This window comes from Haemaphysalis longicornis, unplaced genomic scaffold (genome assembly GCF_048455015.1).
Source record: "Haemaphysalis longicornis isolate Haplotype H1 unplaced genomic scaffold, Haemaphysalis longicornis Haplotype H1 scaffold_9, whole genome shotgun sequence".
NCBI classification, from domain to species: Eukaryota; Metazoa; Arthropoda; class Arachnida; order Ixodida; family Ixodidae; genus Haemaphysalis; species Haemaphysalis longicornis.
Genome location: NW_027526460.1, coordinates 99,081,086 through 99,093,308, shown reverse-complemented (window position 1 = coordinate 99,093,308; position 12,223 = coordinate 99,081,086). Strand labels below are relative to the sequence as shown.

The 12,223-nt window shown below is 44.4% G+C and overlaps 1 protein-coding gene across 1 annotated transcript in view; it reads left to right on the top strand.

The window, feature by feature from the left end:
* Positions 1-12,223, top strand: part of LOC144153815 (uncharacterized) — a 309,530-nt gene that overhangs the window by 116,020 nt on the left and 181,287 nt on the right. The gene's annotated exons all lie outside the window — the stretch shown is intronic.

The following is a 12,223-nucleotide window of genomic DNA, read 5'->3' as shown; positions in this document are numbered from 1 at the left end:
AATAGCTGCCTGCTAGGCTACTCATATGTACTCAAACTCAAAATGGACTCAAAACTCATATGTACTCAGAACTCAAAATGTACTCAAAACTCAATATGTACTCAAACTCAAAATGTACTCAAACTCAAAATGTATTCAGAACTCAAAATGGGCTCAAACTCAAACTGTACTCAGAACTCAAAATGGACTCAATCTCAAAATGTACTCAGAACTCAAAATGGACTCAAACTCAAAATGTACTCAGAACTCAAAATGAACTCAAACTCAAAATGTACTCAGAAAATAAAATGAACTCAAATTCAAAATGTACTCAGAACTCAAAGTGGACTCAAACTCAAAATTTACTCAGTAGTCAAAATGTACTCAGTACTCAAAATGGACTCAAACTCAAAATGTACTCAGTACTCAAAATGTACTCAAACTCAAAATGTACTCAGAACTCAAAATGGACTCAAATTCACTAGGTCTCAAGCGTACTCAAACTCAATCGTACTCAAGCTCATTCGGGCTCACTCGGCTCAAACTCATTCAAGCTCAAACTCACCATGCCACGCTAGCCTCGCGCTCACTCAAACCAAAACTCACGCGTGAGTTTAAGTCCAAATGAGTCTGAGTGAGTGGACTCATGAGTGAGTTCGCCGACCTCTGTGTGCTACAGAGGTCCCCAAGAGAAGAAAGAACATGGGGTGTGACTTTTAATACACAGAGAAATAGCAGGAAATCTGAGGGACTTCTTCAGCATTAGCAAGGTACTCACGGCTGTCGTGAGGAAACTAAACAAGCGATACAGGTTAACAACAGCACAGGCGTAGGCGTCAACAACCAGCTACGATGATGAACCCGTAGACAGGTTCTACGAGGATGTCGAACCAGAAATGACTAAGGCAGCAACACAGTCAGCGAGTGTGAGGGGAGAAATTAATGCAAAAGTGGGTAAGAAGCAAAGGTTGGGTTTGGTTAGGTTGGGTTTTGATTGAGTTAGGTTAGGTTAGTTTAGTTTTGGTAGGGTTGGGTTGGGTTAGGTTAGGTTTAGGTTAGGTTAGGTTAGGTTAGGTTAGGTTAGGTGAGGTGAGGTGAGGTGAGGTTAAGTTAGGTTAGGAGAAAGGTCAGTGGGTAACTTCGAGACTATCGCAACAGCCGAGGAAATATACTGGTGAGATTTGCAGACAGAAGGAACATGAGGTTGTTGAATAGATTTTTTTACAAACGAAAGGATAAGAAAGGCACATGGAAAAGTCCCGATGGTACAACAAAAAAAAACGAAATGGACTTCATTTTAAGTGACCACCCAGGTATTGTGCAAGGCGTAGACGTGCTATGTAAGATTCGGTGCAGCGATCATAGTATGATTAGATGCAAGCTAAGGGTTATCTCAAAAGAGAAAGGTGGAATCTCGGGAAAACTAAGAAACCCCGCATGGTGTCAGTCAGAGCCAAATCACAGGAGTTTAAAAACACTCTTCAAAACAAATTCGCGCTTCTAGACGAAGAGAACGAGGTCAGTGAAGACAGGCTAAATGGTAACCTAACATCGATAATCAGTGAATCAGCAGCAGCTGTGGGAGAACCAACAGGTAGGGAAAAAACCGGAAAACTAAGAAAAGGAAGGATATAATTGTCCAACGTAAGAACCTGGAAGTGTCAAGTACGGCAAATCAGATTGAGCTGGTCGAGCTGTCGAAACTGATCAGCAGATCTAAACCAAACCAATTTCGTGCAATTAACATCTCAGTGATCGAGGAAACACTGCCAAGAGAGCGAAGCTGGAAAGCAACTCGGAGAAAGCTAGCCATCGGCAAAGATAGGATGTATGCACTCAGAGACGAGCAGGGCAACATAACGCACAACGTGGACAAGGTAATAAAGGTAGCAGAACGATTCTACACAAGGGTGTAGCGACGTTCTACCAGGGGATTCTACTGAGAGTAGGAGCCTAACTTGCGATGTGCCACTAGTAACAAAAAGGAGTTAAGGAAATCTCTCAAGGTCATAAAAATAGGAAAAGCTGCAGGTGCCGACGACATAACCATACATTTTCTGAAGGGGAAGAAAATATTGTTCTGGAAAAGGTTGCTATACTCTTTTAGAACGCTTGAAAGCAAAAAAGGGCTCATAGCCTGGCAGAATGCCAACATTATGATTCATAAGAAGGGAGATTCCGAGGACCTCAAGAAGTGCTGACACATCAGCTTACTCTGTTTTGTAAACAAGCGTTTTACCTAAGTTATATTTAGCTGCCTAGGTGACAGTCTGGATTTAAAACGTCCCAGAGAGCAGGCTGGGTTTAAAAAAGGGTACTCAACTACGGATCACATTCATGTTGTCAATCAAGTGGTTGAAAAATCTGTAGAACACACTAAACGCCTTAAAAGACATTTATAGACTATGAGAAGGCCTTTGATTTCGTACTCACCGAAGCCGTGCTAGAAGCACTAAAAGACTGAGATATGCAAAATACTTACACAAGACTTCTAGAAGAGATATGAAAAGAACACACGGGCAAGATAGCCCCCCAGAAGCAAAGCTATAAATTTCCTATCCAGAAGGGAGTAAGACAGGAAGATACCATCTCGCCAAAACTATTCACAGCATGTCTGGAGGGGGTGCTTAGAAAGCCCAATTGAGAAAAGATAGTACTAAGGATAAATGTGAAATACGTGAACCATTCGAGGTTTGCGGACGAAAAGTATTGCTGAGGGCGACTGCAGAACTCTTGCAAACAATTCCTGACGGACTAGTCTCAGAACGTGTGGCCGTGGAGCTAAACATAAATACACATAAACCTAAAGTAATAAGAAATATTCATGCGAAAAAATTCCTCGTCAGCTGGTGAACCGAAATGCTTTATTATGTAAAAGAATACAACCACCTTGGACAGACGGTTAGTGCTTACCCCAACCACGAAAGAGAAATCCGGCGCAGGATAGGTATGGGCTGTGGAGCACTCGGCAAGCACTCCCAAATAATGAAAAGTAACCTACCTCTGTCACTGAAAAGAAAGGTCTACAGCCAGTGCATGCTGCCGGTTATGACTTATGGAGCGGAAACTTGGCACCTTATTAAACTACTAGAACGCAAAGTTCGTTCAGCTCAAAGGGCCATGGAACAAATAAAGTTAGGAGAGCCGTCAAAGACAGGGAACTAGCTACATGGATAAGAAAACCAACTAGAGTCGAAGATATTATAGTTCAGAAAAAGAAAAAAGTAACGGGCTTGGGCTAGCCATGTAGTGAGCGAACCGACAACCAGCGGGCAATTAGGATAACAGATTGGATACCAAGAGATGGGTTTAGAAGAAGGGGGAGGCCAGTAATCCGTTGGAGGCATAAAATAGGAAAATGCGGGGGTAAACTGTGGATACGAGCAGCGCAGGACAGGAGCAGTTGGAGGTCAATGGGCAGGCCCTTATCCTGCAGTGGATATGGGTAGGCTGCTGCTGATGATGATGTACACTTACACACTCTTTACCTATATCATTTTATTACAAGCCTAAATTTGCCCCTTCTCTTGTACCCCCTTTACGATTTAGTCACATGCCTTGGTCAACCAAGTTCTCTTTTTTGATATTGCGAAAAGAACATACACATTTTCTGATTTAATGCACAGAGAAGGTATCCGAGAATGCCGGCACGAAGACCCACAAGAATTCCGTAAGCAATCAGGAACATCTTTCTATAAAAGCTTTATTTTATCCTACGTGTTTCTGCGAAACTTGGTTAGATCATTCTTCAAGAAAGCCTCGTTACGCAAATGCTTCTCCTGATGGTCAATATTGTGAGGATCGCGACTTTCGCGAGAATCCCTATCTTGTTAGCTCTCCCTTGTGGGCGGCGTTGCACAACACGCCTTGATCGCACGTCGGAAGCCATTTGTGGGAGCGCGCCAGCAAACGGTGTGTGCGCTGTCACCAGGGTGGCGGCGTTGGCGCTTTTCTCCCTGCCTTCCCTGTAAACTAATTCTCCGGCCCCACAAGCGCCACCAATGGGCAAGGTATCATGGGATGTCGCACGACTAGTGAGGGTCTCTTGGACATAGGGATGGAACAGCGCGCGGACGTTTCGGTGAACTGCTCTTGACTTGGGAAAGCAAAAGAAACGGACACTTCCGAGCGAGCTTAGAGACTACCATAGGACCCGCACGCGCAGCTCACGCTTTTCCGGTGTCCTATCAGCGAGATTAACCATCTCGATCTCTAGTGTTTAGTGCCTCACTTCCAATGTTACTGTTATAAGCAACGATTATTCTGTCTGCAGCTCATTTGTTTTGCACGGTGCAATAAATGCTGCCCGTGCTGTTTCGCCCTTTCGCTCCCTGCCTTTGTCGGTCTACGTGAACAACGGACCGGACCGCAGGCGGCGTTCGCACAGCATGTTCGCTGAGCGCGGATGGCTGCAGGTTGGGGAATGAGTTCAGTGTGAATATGTTTACCCCACACTGTAAAGATTCGAATTTTTCATTCAGCGTATGCATACACACGTAAAAAAATAACGTTAAGCCGTAACAAGTTTCTTTATTTGAAGGCAAGCAGCAATGAATTTTCAAAACTTTTTTCCGTTAAGTATAAAAGTGCGCCAACTGATCATGGCGACATTAACCTATGCCGCTGTCTTACACTGGGGAACGTGGTAGCTGAAATACTTGCTGAGGCTTGCTTTTCCCTGTTCACTGCAATTGCGGTGGGCAGAACATTTTAACTCTATCTTACTTTAGATAAAAATTTGCCGACGATCACGATACTACATAAGCGCAATTTCTGCGCAGATGTTGAGCTGTTTCGACATTGCAAGATATGTTGAAGCAAAGAATTCCCGACTGACAAGTATGTACGGGCGGAGCGGACTGCAGAGTCTTCTCAGTGACAGCGCATACCTGCTCCTTCGGAAGCGCGCACCTCAGAGGTGCTGAGCCTCGCGCTTGGGCAGCTCATTTAGCTGCAGTGACAAACGCGACATTTCGTTCGTCTCAGGAGGAGATTGCGGCATCGGAGGACACTCTACGTGGAGCGCTGCCCTGGCGCAATCTCGTAGCCGTTCACCGCCATGAAGCACGTCTAGTGCTGCTAACGCGGCACTTCGCTTACCTCCTCACATTTTCGCCATACTCTCCTCCTCCACATTTCTGCTCCCTGTACTCTCTTCGATGTGCTCTTCATTCGCTCGGTTACACCCACTTACCAACGCCAGGGACGCCTCGAAACCGCAGGAAGGGCCGCTAAATAGCTGCGCTCTTATACAAACATGAATCAAGAAATATTTGAAGTTCGATCCGACATTCAAATCCACAACGCGTCCAACTTCCTAATTTGAACAGATTAAAAAAACACCTTTCGAACCATAGATTTTTGTTGAGACATTTAGGCAAGGCTTGTTTGGAAATACTGACCAATACTTTGCAACCAGCCCGAGTTCTATCACTTTAGCATTTTTAAAACAATTGCGTGTTTCGTACCAAGCATAAGCTGTCCTTCAAAATCATAATTAGGTACGCGCAAAGCTTATCTGAAGAACTTAGGTTACACAAAAAACCTCCAGTGACTGTTCCGGGCCTCTGGCGGGGAAGTATGATAATCAGAAGTCTCACAGACTTGTGTATCTTAAGGTGGAGTGCTCCATTTATTTCCCCACCACCCGCAAACGCCACTCACGTGGAGCCAGATATAAAGTAAAATGTTTCAGCCTATTTAAGAAATATGGCCTGCCTGGAATTTTAAACGCCTTTTTAAGGCACCACTTGGCTTGGAAATACATGTGCCACATTGGCACAGAAGCTTGTAACGAAATTTACAACGATATTCATAGCTGCCGTGGTTTTCTGCATGGGTTTTCCTAACCGCATTTTAAAAATGTTGCCTCTGTAAAAATAGTACTGAAAACCGTATTTACTCGCGTAATTATCGCACTGGTTTTTCCAAAAATATGATGCACAGTTTGGGGTGCAATCATTACGCGAGGTACATCTTTCGAGAAAACGTTTCAGCACAGAAAACTCAAGTTGCAGGTCAGAATGTTAACGATAAGCCTCATGAACATAATAAACATAAGAAATAAAACATAATAAAAACTCCACTGACTACCAAATGACCACCGAGTGATGCAAATTGCAGTGTTTCAATAGGGAATGCACCGGAATTACGGAATCACGAAACTGGCCGGAACGAGTTTGCTCTGAGGTGAGAACAGGTCGACCAATAAGTGGTGCTGTCACAGTGTGGGACATCAAGACACGGCTGCCGACACAGCAAGCTGAGCGCGTTGGTTTATATGTTCTGTGAGTACATTATGTACTATCGGCGTCAAATAAAACGCAAAAACTAAATTATGAACCTGAACACACAAATAGCGCGATTTGTTTTCATGCAAGCCAAAATGAAGTGTGGCTTAGTTACAAAAAAAAACTTTGGAAATGTGGATTTCCACATATATAAACGCTACGAACAGTATATTTCAATTTTGCACGTTCTGGTTTATATTTTCGTGTTCGCGTTTCATTTGACGCCGATAGTACATTTGGTGAGAGTTTCTTCCGCACCAATAATGAACTCACGCTTGCCGATATCGCTAATACCATCATGTTCGTGGCAATAACGTAGCCATGACCGCTTTGAAAGAGGAGGAAACTAGCGTAAGCACGACCACCGTCGTCTAGACTTGGCACACATACAAAAAGTTCAGGGTGCGATCATTGCGCGGGAAATACAAAAAGTCATATTTCGACGATGAACTTCACGGGTGCGATAATTACGCAAATGGGATCATTATGCGAGTAAATACGGTACGTTAAAATTATTGGCTTTAAATGCCACGTAGTATTTCCAGTGGTGTCAGTATTTAGTCCTTCATGGTTGAATCAACAACTGTATGTGTGTTTTTTAATAATAAACGGTGGCATTCAATACTTCAAAGGCTAATTCATTCGTAAGCTTTGTTGTTTAATGAATAGTGCGTCACGACTAGTAACTGCAGATGAACGTTTCTACATAGTTACAGAAGATGAATGTAGCAAGAAATATAAACCAGCCATCACTTCTAACAATGCGTTTTTTTTTAGGCAATGCACTCACGTTTCAGTCTCGTCTTTGAGCCTTTGACATATGTGGGTGTGAAACAAAATATGCCAAGCTGACTAGAGCCGTGCTCGCTTTACGAAAAGGATGAAATCAAATGCAGTTTTTTTATTTGTCTAGAACACTCCCATAATCTGAGCGATGGCAATACATGAACTCCAAGCAACACCCAAAGCACTGCGAATTGTCTCGCAACTACCTTGCAATGCTGACACGGCTTCCACTTGTGAGTTTTCACTGTTTAACGTTTTGCTGTTTTTGTAACTTAATTTAAAAGCTGGCGGCTTAACTTTGAATGATATACTTCAAGCAGAGACACCGCAAAGAGCGAACGCCGGAGACGGTGTCGTGACGAGCCTAATAAAGACGCTAAAATACGGTTGTTTTTATGACTGACTTCGCAGTTTCCGGAGCGAGTGGCTCAGCCGGGTTTAATTTATTTTGAATAACCCGCTTTTCTTCGTCGTGTCACAGCACAACACGTACTCTCAAAAAAGAGATACCTTTTTAAATGAATACACACTTTACAAGACAAGACGGAGCTATCACACCTGTATTATTTTATTAGGAAGCCATTTCTATGCATAAACAAGTCGGCAATGCTCAGTTTCCTTCGTAACCGCCACATTTTGCGGCACGCCACTGTCTAGAAAAAAGACTGCTATATGCACGCTCATATGTTGACCGGACATGATAGGGAAGCCTTCGGCTTGCAACGATTTCCAATAGAATGGAATAACTTCGTTCTCGGTGGTACTCGAAAAATGTTATGAAATTTCGGGGACGATAAACATGCATGCTTTGAAAGAGGCCGAATCGATTTGTATCCCAGTATTGGGTAGCGGTAAATAAGGGGAGCTTTTTCACAAATATAGGTGTCTGGGGAAAGGAAAAGGTAAAACAAAGGCCGTTTGGACGCCTCCATTTTGTCCGAAATAGATAGGCGTACCCCATTCTACCGCAACAGCTTTGCGCCACCCTTTCGAAATGCGCGCGAAACAAAGTGTCATAAAAAGCCTTTCAAGCACAAATAAATGGGGAGCGCTAGTTTTCTGGGAGAAATTGGCCAAGTGGATGAAGCGAGAGAGTGGGCATATCCAGTGAGCAGAGAGGCGGCAACGGAGCATGCCTAAAAGCAAATTCTTCTCACAAGAACTGGCTGGAAAGCAGCCCATTAGTTCCTATCGATCCATTGCAGGACAGAAAAAAGAAGCGAACAAGCTGTCTAACTAAAGCCATTTGGTGAGCGTGTTATCTAAACTTACCTGTTTCCGCGTAATGTTCTAGGTTAAGTATGTGGGTGTGGCGGGGGGAGTTTTATTTTTTAAATGGAGGTCAACTACTAGTTTTGGGCGGGCCGGGTGATGTGCTTTTTCAGAGAGGTGTAAAGCAAAGGGGATGTTGGCTTAATTTGCTTTCTGCTGCAAATATTTTACCGTGCACTCAAAGAATAAAGTCACGTAACTTTAAAACGACGGTCGCACGTTTGTGCCTTTATGCACTTTTCAGGCACCGCCTCAATAACAGGGCCAAGCGAAAATCAAAACAAAATCACGAGGCAAATACTTCCCGGTGTTCGACTGCTAGTCGACGGGGTGTTTCTATTTGGTAAAACGAAATATGTGGATTTCGCTTATTGTTGGGCCGCAACGCAGATATACCAGATGATACCAACTGTTGAGCCCATGGTAACCACTTGCAGAGATTTCGTAGATGTGGAACGAGTTGGGCAGCATTTGCGATACGAGTTAAGGTGCTGCCGGTAACGAGTCTCTTTTTTGGGCGATATGAGAAGATACATTTTGCAAATGCCAACGACAATTGCCGTTTGGTTGCATTCTCTCCGACTATTTTTTGTAGGAACCTGTGGTGTTGCGCTACTGGTTATTCGGAACGTATGCGTTATTTTCAGTTCAGTTTTACATCAAGGAAAACCTGCGGGAAGGAAAGAAAAAGGTGTTAGAATACCTGACACAGGCCAAACCTCCCTTAAAATATGGAAACAAAATAAAACTACAGAAAAAAATTCCCTCGCACTTCCCCGAGGGGGAGAGTGTGTAAGTGCGAATGCACGGTTGTTGATTGCGCGATTACGGTGGATATCGTGATCTTGGAGTGGAGAGGAGGCGCCCAACACCCGCAGTCACTGAGCGGAGAGAGGAGGAGGAGAGTAGCGCCCAGCGTTACGGCGAGGGCTACACGAGCGCCCTCACGCGTCGGAATGCGAGCGCCCGCTACGCGAGCGAGAGCTCTCCCGCCCGAAGTGGAGAGGAGGCGCCCAACACCCGCAGTCACTGAGCGGAGAGAGGAGGAGGAGAGTAGCGCGCGCCCATCTCCCCCCGTTGCTAGGGAAGACGAGGAGGAAGACGAGGAGCGCGCGCACCCGCAGCTGTTGCTATGCGGACAACGGCGGCGGACGATTCAGGCTCGCTTAAGAAGTGCATTCACACTTAAAAAAATACAAAAAATACCATACAAACAGAAAACAAAATAATAATGAAACCGGACTGTGTACATAAAAGGGTTGAAATGAAATCGTAAAAGCAAAACTAAGAGTATATGGGCAAACTTTGCCTTTTCGTCCTTTTCCCCATCCCCCATCCTGGCCACGGCGAATCACAAACATTCCTTGGTGCACCCAGGCTTTGCTTCTAATCGTGGGAACAATGCCGAACGACCCTCAACTCCTTCCATAACAAACGTGCACGAGCGCACGCCCACGTCTATTCGCACCCGCGCTCGCATAGGCGCGCGTGCACACGCCCAGCCGAACGAATGCAAACACATACGCACCGACACATGGGCAAACGCAGAAACGAACCCCCTCGCGCACGCACGCACGAATAATTTACGTCTTTCAGGATATCGTTTCAAAAAAACTTTTTTTTATTCCACCAACAACTAGAAAGCAAACGTAAGTCGGCTCAATGGGCCATGGCACGATTAATGATCGGAGTAACCTTTAGGGACAGGAACCGATGTTCCTGGGTCAAGGAGCAAATCGAGTAGATGATATCATGGTTCGAGTAAGGAAAAAGAAGTGGACTTGGGCTGGCTACGTAGCTGGACGAATCGACAGCCGGTGGAGCACCAGGGTATCATAGTAGATACCGAGACACGGGTCCGGAAGAAAGGAAAGGCCAGAAACCCGATGGGGGGACGAAATAAAAAAAAAAATTGGGGGAGAGAGAATGGACTCGGGCAGCGCAAGACCGGAGCGGTTGGAGGTCAATGGGAGAGGCCTTTGTCCTGCAGTGGACATGAATAGGCTATTATTGATGATGATAACGTTGCGCAGAAACTTGATTGAGATATTACGAACGAGCAAGAGTGTCATAAAGGACTTTCAAATACATATTAGCGTGTTAGTGATAACTATTTTGGTCCTGCCTTTCAGTTTGGGGTGCCCTTAAATGACCGTTTACACAGCTACTACACACGCGCTTTCAGTTTCAGTTTCTGGGAAAAAAAAATTGTTAACACGCAGGTGGGTGCGGAACTATTCTGGTAACGGACGAGTTACGTTCTATAGCAGCTAACAGTAGAGCGATTATCCGTGTCTGTTATTTTAAAAAACAAGCTACGCATTTGCTTTTGTGTTTCGCTAAAGTTTACAACACAGCCCAACCTTTCGTGGCGGATATGAATCCTGCCAAAGTCCTGCCCACCGAAACATGCTAAACAAAATTTCAGGTAAACTTTTCTTTTGTGCGTTCGCGGTTATGAAAGGCAACTGACTATTTTAACGTATTCTCATTTTAGATAAAATACTACATTGAAGCAAGGAACATTCGGGTTTTGAGTGATATTCGACAACAGGTTACGTCTGACTTTCATATTTGAATAAATGGTAAAATCGACCACACAAAACCCCTTCAAAACAGTTTTTTTCATTGGAAAATTCTAGCGAGGCTGCAACTCGGGGTCAAACAGTTTAGAATTTTCAACAACAATTACACATTTTTCAGCGGCCAGGCACAAGAACAGACCTGTCTAGAATAAACACTTCTTTTTGAACCCCGATGTATTTGCTGCACATGACGGGGAAGTCTTCTGCTGGCAGTGATTTCCAATACAAACGGATAACTTCATCCTTAGTGGTGCTGAAAAAAAAAACAAGTTGAAAGTTTTGTACGGATAAACATGATGTGTTTTCAAAGAGGACAACTTGATTTGTACGGCCGGATCACGTAGAGCTTCATAAGAAGGGCCCTTTCAGAAACAGACAAATTTGCCTGCAAAACGCAACAAGTCCAACAAAAGCCCTTTGGCCGTGTCTGTTTTTTCTTAGGTGGATAGGCACGCCCAAATATATTACAACAACTTAGCCCTATTCTTTCGAAGCGCATGAGAAAAATGTAATTATAGAGAGCTTTTAGAAATGTGGTTATACAAAGCAAACACAAGAAGGAGCTGTATGTCCCTAGGAAAAGTTGGCGGAATGTTTGAAATGAGAGATTTAGAATCCGCATCGGGTAGACAGGCAGCAACAGATCGACTGAGAAGAGAAAATTCATCACGAGAAGGGACTAGAAAGCTGTCCCTTAGTTTCTATCAATCCAATACTGGTACAGAAGTAAATAGCAAACAGGCTCATAAAAGAGATTGGCTTAATGTCGCAAGTGGAACATGCAACGTTTCAGTATGTTAGTTTGGCTGGAGAAGTTTCATTTTCGCTATGATGATCTTAGCGGGGAATAAACTGCTACCTCTAGGGGTGAAAGTTTATGTACTTTGTCAATGACATTGCTAATAACGGGTCTACTTGCGTTGTGCATTTTTGTTGCAAATATTTTCGAGTGCACTCGAAAAAGGGACTGATATATGTTTGTAATAAAGCTCGTACGCGCGTGCCTTTGTGCTCTTGTCACGTTAGACGTAAAAAGCAGTGTAACGGGAATTTTGTATACACGATGTAGGAGGAAAACATTTCCTCGTACTCGGATGGTATTCGGCTCCGGATGTTTAGAGGGAAAGCTCCACTACGCTACATCTTTCAAGGTCGTTTACAGCGCCCCAAGTGACGTATAACCTCCGGCGCGGAAGTTGCGCCTTCTTCCAAATCGCTTCGCTCACTCGGGGCCTGTGTGCTCCGTTCCCACGTGACTCGGAGAGGGTTAGAGTCCTGCGCCGTCTGCGCTTGATAGTTGAGCACCAGCTG